General features: G+C 40.3%; 13 non-coding genes across 13 annotated transcripts; all 13 read left to right on the forward strand.

The window, feature by feature from the left end:
• Positions 1-299: 299 nt before the first annotated feature.
• LOC128007794 (5S ribosomal RNA) lies at positions 300-418 on the forward strand. The gene has a single exon (XR_008179544.1). It is a non-coding gene; the product is annotated as a 5S ribosomal RNA (ribosomal RNA).
• Positions 419-803: 385 nt separating this feature from the next.
• Positions 804-922, forward strand: LOC128007805 (5S ribosomal RNA). Its single transcript, XR_008179555.1, has one exon. It is a non-coding gene; the product is annotated as a 5S ribosomal RNA (ribosomal RNA).
• Positions 923-1,280: 358 nt separating this feature from the next.
• LOC127994463 (5S ribosomal RNA) lies at positions 1,281-1,399 on the forward strand. Its single transcript, XR_008167449.1, has one exon. It is a non-coding gene; the product is annotated as a 5S ribosomal RNA (ribosomal RNA).
• Positions 1,400-1,915: 516 nt separating this feature from the next.
• Positions 1,916-2,034, forward strand: LOC128008665 (5S ribosomal RNA). The gene has a single exon (XR_008180399.1). It is a non-coding gene; the product is annotated as a 5S ribosomal RNA (ribosomal RNA).
• A 522-nt stretch (positions 2,035-2,556) lies between these two features.
• Positions 2,557-2,675, forward strand: LOC128008666 (5S ribosomal RNA). Its single transcript, XR_008180400.1, has one exon. It is a non-coding gene; the product is annotated as a 5S ribosomal RNA (ribosomal RNA).
• A 525-nt stretch (positions 2,676-3,200) lies between these two features.
• On the forward strand, positions 3,201-3,319 carry LOC128007818 (5S ribosomal RNA). The gene has a single exon (XR_008179567.1). It is a non-coding gene; the product is annotated as a 5S ribosomal RNA (ribosomal RNA).
• A 358-nt stretch (positions 3,320-3,677) lies between these two features.
• Positions 3,678-3,796, forward strand: LOC128008667 (5S ribosomal RNA). Its single transcript, XR_008180401.1, has one exon. It is a non-coding gene; the product is annotated as a 5S ribosomal RNA (ribosomal RNA).
• A 511-nt stretch (positions 3,797-4,307) lies between these two features.
• Positions 4,308-4,427, forward strand: LOC128000491 (5S ribosomal RNA). Its single transcript, XR_008173273.1, has one exon. It is a non-coding gene; the product is annotated as a 5S ribosomal RNA (ribosomal RNA).
• Positions 4,428-4,939: 512 nt separating this feature from the next.
• Positions 4,940-5,058, forward strand: LOC128007830 (5S ribosomal RNA). The gene has a single exon (XR_008179578.1). It is a non-coding gene; the product is annotated as a 5S ribosomal RNA (ribosomal RNA).
• Positions 5,059-5,444: 386 nt separating this feature from the next.
• On the forward strand, positions 5,445-5,564 carry LOC127997194 (5S ribosomal RNA). The gene has a single exon (XR_008170066.1). It is a non-coding gene; the product is annotated as a 5S ribosomal RNA (ribosomal RNA).
• A 496-nt stretch (positions 5,565-6,060) lies between these two features.
• Positions 6,061-6,179, forward strand: LOC128007842 (5S ribosomal RNA). Its single transcript, XR_008179589.1, has one exon. It is a non-coding gene; the product is annotated as a 5S ribosomal RNA (ribosomal RNA).
• A 383-nt stretch (positions 6,180-6,562) lies between these two features.
• Positions 6,563-6,681, forward strand: LOC128007854 (5S ribosomal RNA). The gene has a single exon (XR_008179600.1). It is a non-coding gene; the product is annotated as a 5S ribosomal RNA (ribosomal RNA).
• A 358-nt stretch (positions 6,682-7,039) lies between these two features.
• On the forward strand, positions 7,040-7,158 carry LOC127994464 (5S ribosomal RNA). The gene has a single exon (XR_008167450.1). It is a non-coding gene; the product is annotated as a 5S ribosomal RNA (ribosomal RNA).
• Positions 7,159-7,500: the final 342 nt, after the last annotated feature.

Genomic DNA, 7,500 nt, shown 5'->3' on the forward strand with positions numbered 1-7,500 from the left:
CAGGTTTAGGTCTGGTTAGCACTTTGATGAGAGACTGCCTGGGAATACCAGGTGCTTTAATCTCTTTGGAAAATTTCACGAATTATATAATAATCTTTCATTTAAAAAAAAAAAAAAAAAAAAAGAGTCAATGCCCGATCTCTGAATCTTAGCAGGTTTAGGTATGGTTAGCACTTTGATGAGAGACTGCCTAGGAATACCAGGTGCTTTAAGCTTTTGGGTTTTCTTTCCTACTTATATAATGTACTGGCGATTAGATTGGCTGGTCTTTAAATAGCCCTCTCTTTGCAGCAGTCTTCGCTTACGGCCATACCAACCTGGCTATGCCCGATCTCATCTGATCTCGGAAGCTAAGCAGGTTTGGGCCTGGTTAGTACTTGGATGGGAGACCGCCTGGGAATACCAGGTGCTGTAAGCTTTTTGGACATTTTTCACTTAGTATATAATAATTTTGCCAACAAATAGAGTCAATGCCCGATCTCTGAATCTTAGCAGGTTTAGGTCTGGTTAGCACTTTGATGAGAGACTGCCTGGGAATACCAGGTGCTTTAATCTCTTTGGAAAATTTCACGAATTATATAATAATCTTTCATTAAAAAAAAAAAAAAAAAAAAAAAAAAAAAAAAAAGAGTCAATGTTCGATCTCTGAATCTTAGCAGGTTTAGGTATGGTTAGCACTTTGATGAGAGACTGCCTAGGAATACCAGGTGCTTTAAGCTTTTGGGTTTTCTTTCCTACTTATATAATGTACTGGCGATTAGATTGGCTGGTCTTTAAATAGCCCTCTCTTTGCTGCTGTCTTCGCTTACGGCCATACCAACCTGGCTATGCCCGATCTCATCTGATCTCGGAAGCTAAGCAGGTTTGGGCCTGGTTAGTACTTGGATGGGAGACCGCCTGGGAATACCAGGTGCTGTAAGCTTTTTGGACATTTTTCACTTAGTATATAATAATTTTGCCAAAAAATAGAGTCAATGCCCGATCTCTGAATATTAGCAGGTTTGGGCCTGGTTAGTACATGGATGGGAGACTGCCTGGGAATACCAGGTGCTGTAAGCTTTTTGGACATTTTTCACTTAGTATATAATAATTTTGCCAAAAAATAGAGTCAATGCCCGATCTCTGAATCTTAGCAGGTTTAGGTCTGGTTAGCACTTTGATGAGAGACTGCCTAGGAATACCAGGTGCTTTAAGCTTTTGGGTTTTCTTTCCTACTTATATAATGTACTGGCGATTAGATTGGCTGGTCTTTAAATAGCCCTCTCTTTGCTGCTGTCTTCGCTTATGGCCATACCAACCTGGCTATGCCCGATCTCGTCTGATCTCGGAAGCTAAGCAGGTTTGGGCCTGGTTAGTACTTGGATGGGAGACCGCCTGGGAATACCAGGTGCTGTAAGCTTTTCGGACATTTTTCACTTAGTATATAATAATTTTGCCAAAAAATAGAGTCAATGCCCGATCTCTGAATATTAACAGGTTTGGGCCTGGTTAGTACATGGATGGGAGACCGCCTGGGAATACCAGGTGCTGTAAGCTTTTTGGACATTTTTCACTTAGTATATAATAATTTTGCCAAAAAATAGAGTCAATGCCCGATCTCTGAATCTTAGCAGGTTTAGGTCTGGTTAGCACTTTGATGAGAGACTGCCTGGGAATACCAGGTGCTTTAATCTCTTTGGAAAATTTCACGAATAATATAATAATCTTTCTTTAAAAAAAAAAAAAAAAAAAAAAAAAAAAGGGTCAATGCCCGATCTCTGAATCTTAGCAGGTTTAGGTATGGTTAGCACTTTGATGAGAGACTGCCTAGGAATACCAGGTGCTTTAAGCTTTTGGGTTTTCTTTCCTACTTATATAATGTACTGGCGATTAGATTGGCTGGTCTTTAAATAGCCCTCTCTTTGCTGCTGTCTTCGCTTACGGCCATACCAACCTGGCTATGCCCGATCTCGTCTGATCTCGGAAGCTAAGCAGGTTTGGGCCTGGTTAGTACTTGGATGGGAGACCGCCTGGGAATACCAGGTGCTGTAAGCTTTTTGGACATTTTTCACTTAGTATATAATAATTTTGCCAAAAAATAGAGTCAATGCCCGATCTCTGAATATTAACAGGTTTGGGCCTGGTTAGTACATGGATGGGAGACTGCCTGGGAATACCAGGTGCTGTAAGCTTTTTGGACATTTTTCACTTAGTATATAATAATTTTGCCAAAAAATAGAGTCAATGCCCGATCTCTGAATCTTAGCAGGTTTAGGTCTGGTTAGCACTTTGATGAGAGACTGCCTGGGAATACCAGGTGCTTTAATCTCTTTGGAAAATTTCACGAATTATATAATAATCTTTCATTTAAAAAAAAAAAAAAAAAAAAAGAGTCAATGCCCGATCTCTGAATCTTAGCAGGTTTAGGTATGGTTAGCACTTTGATGAGAGACTGCCTAGGAATACCAGGTGCTTTAAGCTTTTGGGTTTTCTTTCCTACTTATATAATGTACTGGCGATTAGATTGGCTGGTCTTTAAATAGCCCTCTCTTTGCTGCTCTCTTTGCTGCTGTCTTCGCTTACGGCCATACCAACCTGGCTATGCCCGATCTCGTCTGATCTCGGAAGCTAAGCAGGTTTGGGCCTGGTTAGTACTTGGATGGGAGACCGCCTGGGAATACCAGGTGCTGTAAGCTTTTTGGACATTTTTCACTTAGTATATAATAATTTTGCCAAAAAATAGAGTCAATGCCCGATCTCTGAATATTAACAGGTTTGGGCCTGGTTAGTACATGGATGGGAGACTGCCTGGGAATACCAGGTGCTGTAAGCTTTTTGGACATTTTTCACTTAGTATATAATAATTTTGCCAAAAAATAGAGTCAATGCCCGATCTCTGAATCTTAGCAGGTTTAGGTCTGGTTAGCACTTTGATGAGAGACTGCCTGGGAATACCAGGTGCTTTAATCTCTTTGGAAAATTTCACGAATTATATAATAATCTTTCATTAAAAAAAAAAAAAAAAAAAAAAAAAAAAAAAAAAAAAGAGTCAATGTTCGATCTCTGAATCTTAGCAGGTTTAGGTATGGTTAGCACTTTGATGAGAGACTGCCTAGGAATACCAGGTGCTTTAAGCTTTTGGGTTTTCTTTCCTACTTATATAATGTACTGGCGATTAGATTGGCTGGTCTTTAAATAGCCCTCTCTTTGCTGCTGTCTTCGCTTACGGCCATACCAACCTGGCTATGCCCGATCTCATCTGATCTCGGAAGCTAAGCAGGTTTGGGCCTGGTTAGTACTTGGATGGGAGACCGCCTGGGAATACCAGGTGCTGTAAGCTTTTTGGACATTTTTCACTTAGTATATAATAATTTTGCCAAAAAATAGAGTCAATGCCCGATCTCTGAATATTAGCAGGTTTGGGCCTGGTTAGTACATGGATGGGAGACTGCCTGGGAATACCAGGTGCTGTAAGCTTTTTGGACATTTTTCACTTAGTATATAATAATTTTGCCAAAAAATAGAGTCAATGCCCGATCTCTGAATCTTAGCAGGTTTAGGTCTGGTTAGCACTTTGATGAGAGACTGCCTAGGAATACCAGGTGCTTTAAGCTTTTGGGTTTTCTTTCCTACTTATATAATGTACTGGCGATTAGATTGGCTGGTCTTTAAATAGCCCTCTCTTTGCTGCTGTCTTCGCTTACGGCCATACCAACCTGGCTATGCCCGATCTCGTCTGATCTCGGAAGCTAAGCAGGTTTGGGCCTGGTTAGTACTTGGATGGGAGACCGCCTGGGAATACCAGGTGCTGTAAGCTTTTTGGACATTTTTCACTTAGTATATAATAATTTTGCCAAAAAATAGAGTCAATGCCCGATCTCTGAATATTAACAGGTTTGGGCCTGGTTAGTACATGGATGGGAGACTGCCTGGGAATACCAGGTGCTGTAAGCTTTTTGGACATTTTTCACTTAGTATATAATAATTTTGCCAAAAAAATAGAGTCAATGCCCGATCTCTGAATCTTAGCAGGTTTAGGTCTGGTTAGCACTTTGATGAGAGACTGCCTGGGAATACCAGGTGCTTTAATCTCTTTGGAAAATTTCACGAATTATATAATAATCTTTCATTTAAAAAAAAAAAAAAAAAAAAAGAGTCAATGCCCGATCTCTGAATCTTAGCAGGTTTAGGTATGGTTAGCACTTTGATGAGAGACTGCCTAGGAATACCAGGTGCTTTAAGCTTTTGGGTTTTCTTTCCTACTTATATAATGTACTGGCGATTAGATTGGCTGGTCTTTAAATAGCCCTCTCTTTGCTGCTGTCTTCGCTTACGGCCATACCAACCTGGCTATGCCCGATCTCGTCTGATCTCGGAAGCTAAGCAGGTTTGGGCCCTGGTTAGTACTTGGATGGGAGACCGCCTGGGAATACCAGGTGCTGTAAGCTTTTTGGACATTTTTCACTTAGTATATAATAATTTTGCCAAAAAATAGAGTCAATGCCCGATCTCTGAATATTAACAAGTTTGGGCCTGGTTAGTACATGGATGGGAGACTGCCTGGGAATACCATGGTGCTGTAAGCTTTTTGGACATTTTTCACTTAGTATATAATAATTTTGCCAAAAAAATAGAGTCAATGCCCGATCTCTGAATCTTAGCAGGTTTAGGTCTGGTTAGCACTTTGATGAGAGACTGCCTGGGAATACCAGGTGCTTTAATCTCTTTGGAAAATTTCACGAATTATATAATAATCTTTCATTTAAAAAAAAAAAAAAAAAAAAAGAGTCAATGCCCGATCTCTGAATCTTAGCAGGTTTAGGTATGGTTAGCACTTTGATGAGAGACTGCCTAGGAATACCAGGTGCTTTAAGCTTTTGGGTTTTCTTTCCTACTTATATAATGTACTGGCGATTAGATTGGCTGGTCTTTAAATAGCCCTCTCTTTGCAGCAGTCTTCGCTTACGGCCATACCAACCTGGCTATGCCCGATCTCATCTGATCTCGGAAGCTAAGCAGGTTTGGGCCTGGTTAGTACTTGGATGGGAGACCGCCTGGGAATACCAGGTGCTGTAAGCTTTTTGGACATTTTTCACTTAGTATATATAATTTTGCCAACCAAATAGAGTCAATGCCCGATCTCTGAATCTTAGCAGGTTTAGGTCTGGTTAGCACTTTGATGAGAGACTGCCTGGGAATACCAGGTGCTTTAATCTCTTTGGAAAATTTCACGAATTATATAATAATCTTTCATTAAAAAAAAAAAAAAAAAAAAAAAAAAAAAAAAAAAGAGTCAATGTTCGATCTCTGAATCTTAGCAGGTTTAGGTATGGTTAGCACTTTGATGAGAGACTGCCTAGGAATACCAGGTGCTTTAAGCTTTTGGGTTTTCTTTCCTACTTATATAATGTACTGGCGATTAGATTGGCTGGTCTTTAAATAGCCCTCTCTTTGCTGCTGTCTTCGCTTACGGCCATACCAACCTGGCTATGCCCGATCTCATCTGATCTCGGAAGCTAAGCAGGTTTGGGGCCTGGTTAGTACTTGGATGGGAGACCGCCTGGGAATACCAGGTGCTGTAAGCTTTTTGGACATTTTTCACTTAGTATATAATAATTTTGCCAAAAAATAGAGTCAATGCCCGATCTCTGAATATTAGCAGGTTTGGGCCTGGTTAGTACATGGATGGGAGACTGCCTGGGAATACCAGGTGCTGTAAGCTTTTTGGACATTTTTCACTTAGTATATAATAATTTTTGCCAAAAAATAGAGTCAATGCCCGATCTCTGAATCTTAGCAGGTTTAGGTCTGGTTAGCACTTTGATGAGAGACTGCCTGGGAATACCAGGTGCTGTAAGCTTTTTGGACATTTTCACTTAGTATATAATAATTTTGCCAAAAAATAGAGTCAATGCCCCGATCTCTGAATCTTAGCAGGTTTAGGTCTGGTTAGCACTTTGATGAGAGACTGCCTGGGAATACCAGGTGCTTTAATCTCTTTGGAAAATTTCACGAATAATATAATGTACTGGCGATTAGATTGGCTGGTCTTTAAATAGCCCTCTCTTTGCAGCAGTCTTCGCTTACGGCCATACCAACCTGGCTATGCCCGATCTCATCTGATCTCGGAAGCTAAGCAGGTTTGGGCCTGGTTAGTACTTGGATGGGAGACCGCCTGGGAATACCAGGTGCTGTAAGCTTTTTGGACATTTTTCACTTAGTATATAATAATTTTGCCAACAAATAGAGTCAATGCCCGATCTCTGAATCTTAGCAGGTTTAGGTCTGGTTAGCACTTTGATGAGAGACTGCCTGGGAATACCAGGTGCTTTAATCTCTTTGGAAAATTTCACGAATTATATAATAATCTTTCATTAAAAAAAAAAAAAAAAAAAAAAAAAAAAAAAAGAGTCAATGTTCGATCTCTGAATCTTAGCAGGTTTAGGTATGGTTAGCACTTTGATGAGAGACTGCCTAGGAATACCAGGTGCTTTAAGCTTTTGGGTTTTCTTTCCTACTTATATAATGTACTGGCGATTAGATTGGCTGGTCTTTAAATAGCCCTCTCTTTGCTGCTGTCTTCGCTTACGGCCATACCAACCTGGCTATGCCCGATCTCATCTGATCTCGGAAGCTAAGCAGGTTTGGGCCTGGTTAGTACTTGGATGGGAGACCGCCTGGGAATACCAGGTGCTGTAAGCTTTTTGGACATTTTTCACTTAGTATATAATAATTTTGCCAAAAAATAGAGTCAATGCCCGATCTCTGAATATTAGCAGGTTTGGGCCTGGTTAGTACATGGATGGGAGACTGCCTGGGAATACCAGGTGCTGTAAGCTTTTTGGACATTTTTCACTTAGTATATAATAATTTTGCCAAAAAATAGAGTCAATGCCCGATCTCTGAATCTTAGCAGGTTTAGGTCTGGTTAGCACTTTGATGAGAGACTGCCTAGGAATACCAGGTGCTTTAAGCTTTTGGGTTTTCTTTCCTACTTATATAATGTACTGGCGATTAGATTGGCTGGTCTTTAAATAGCCCTCTCTTTGCTGCTGTCTTCGCTTATGGCCATACCAACCTGGCTATGCCCGATCTCGTCTGATCTCGGAAGCTAAGCAGGTTTGGGCCTGGTTAGTACTTGGATGGGAGACCGCCTGGGAATACCAGGTGCTGTAAGCTTTTCGGACATTTTTCACTTAGTATATAATAATTTTGCCAAAAAATAGAGTCAATGCCCGATCTCTGAATATTAACAGGTTTGGGCCTGGTTAGTACATGGATGGGAGACCGCCTGGGAATACCAGGTGCTGTAAGCTTTTTGGACATTTTTCACTTAGTATATAATAATTTTGCCAAAAAATAGAGTCAATGCCCGATCTCTGAATCTTAGCAGGTTTAGGTCTGGTTAGCACTTTGATGAGAGACTGCCTGGGAATACCAGGTGCTTTAATCTCTTTGGAAAATTTCACGAATAATATAATAATCTTTCTTTAAAAAAAAAAAAAAAAAAAAAAAAAAAAG

Source organism: Carassius gibelio, chromosome B22 (assembly GCF_023724105.1).
Source record: "Carassius gibelio isolate Cgi1373 ecotype wild population from Czech Republic chromosome B22, carGib1.2-hapl.c, whole genome shotgun sequence".
Lineage (NCBI taxonomy): Eukaryota > Metazoa > Chordata > Actinopteri > Cypriniformes > Cyprinidae > Carassius > Carassius gibelio.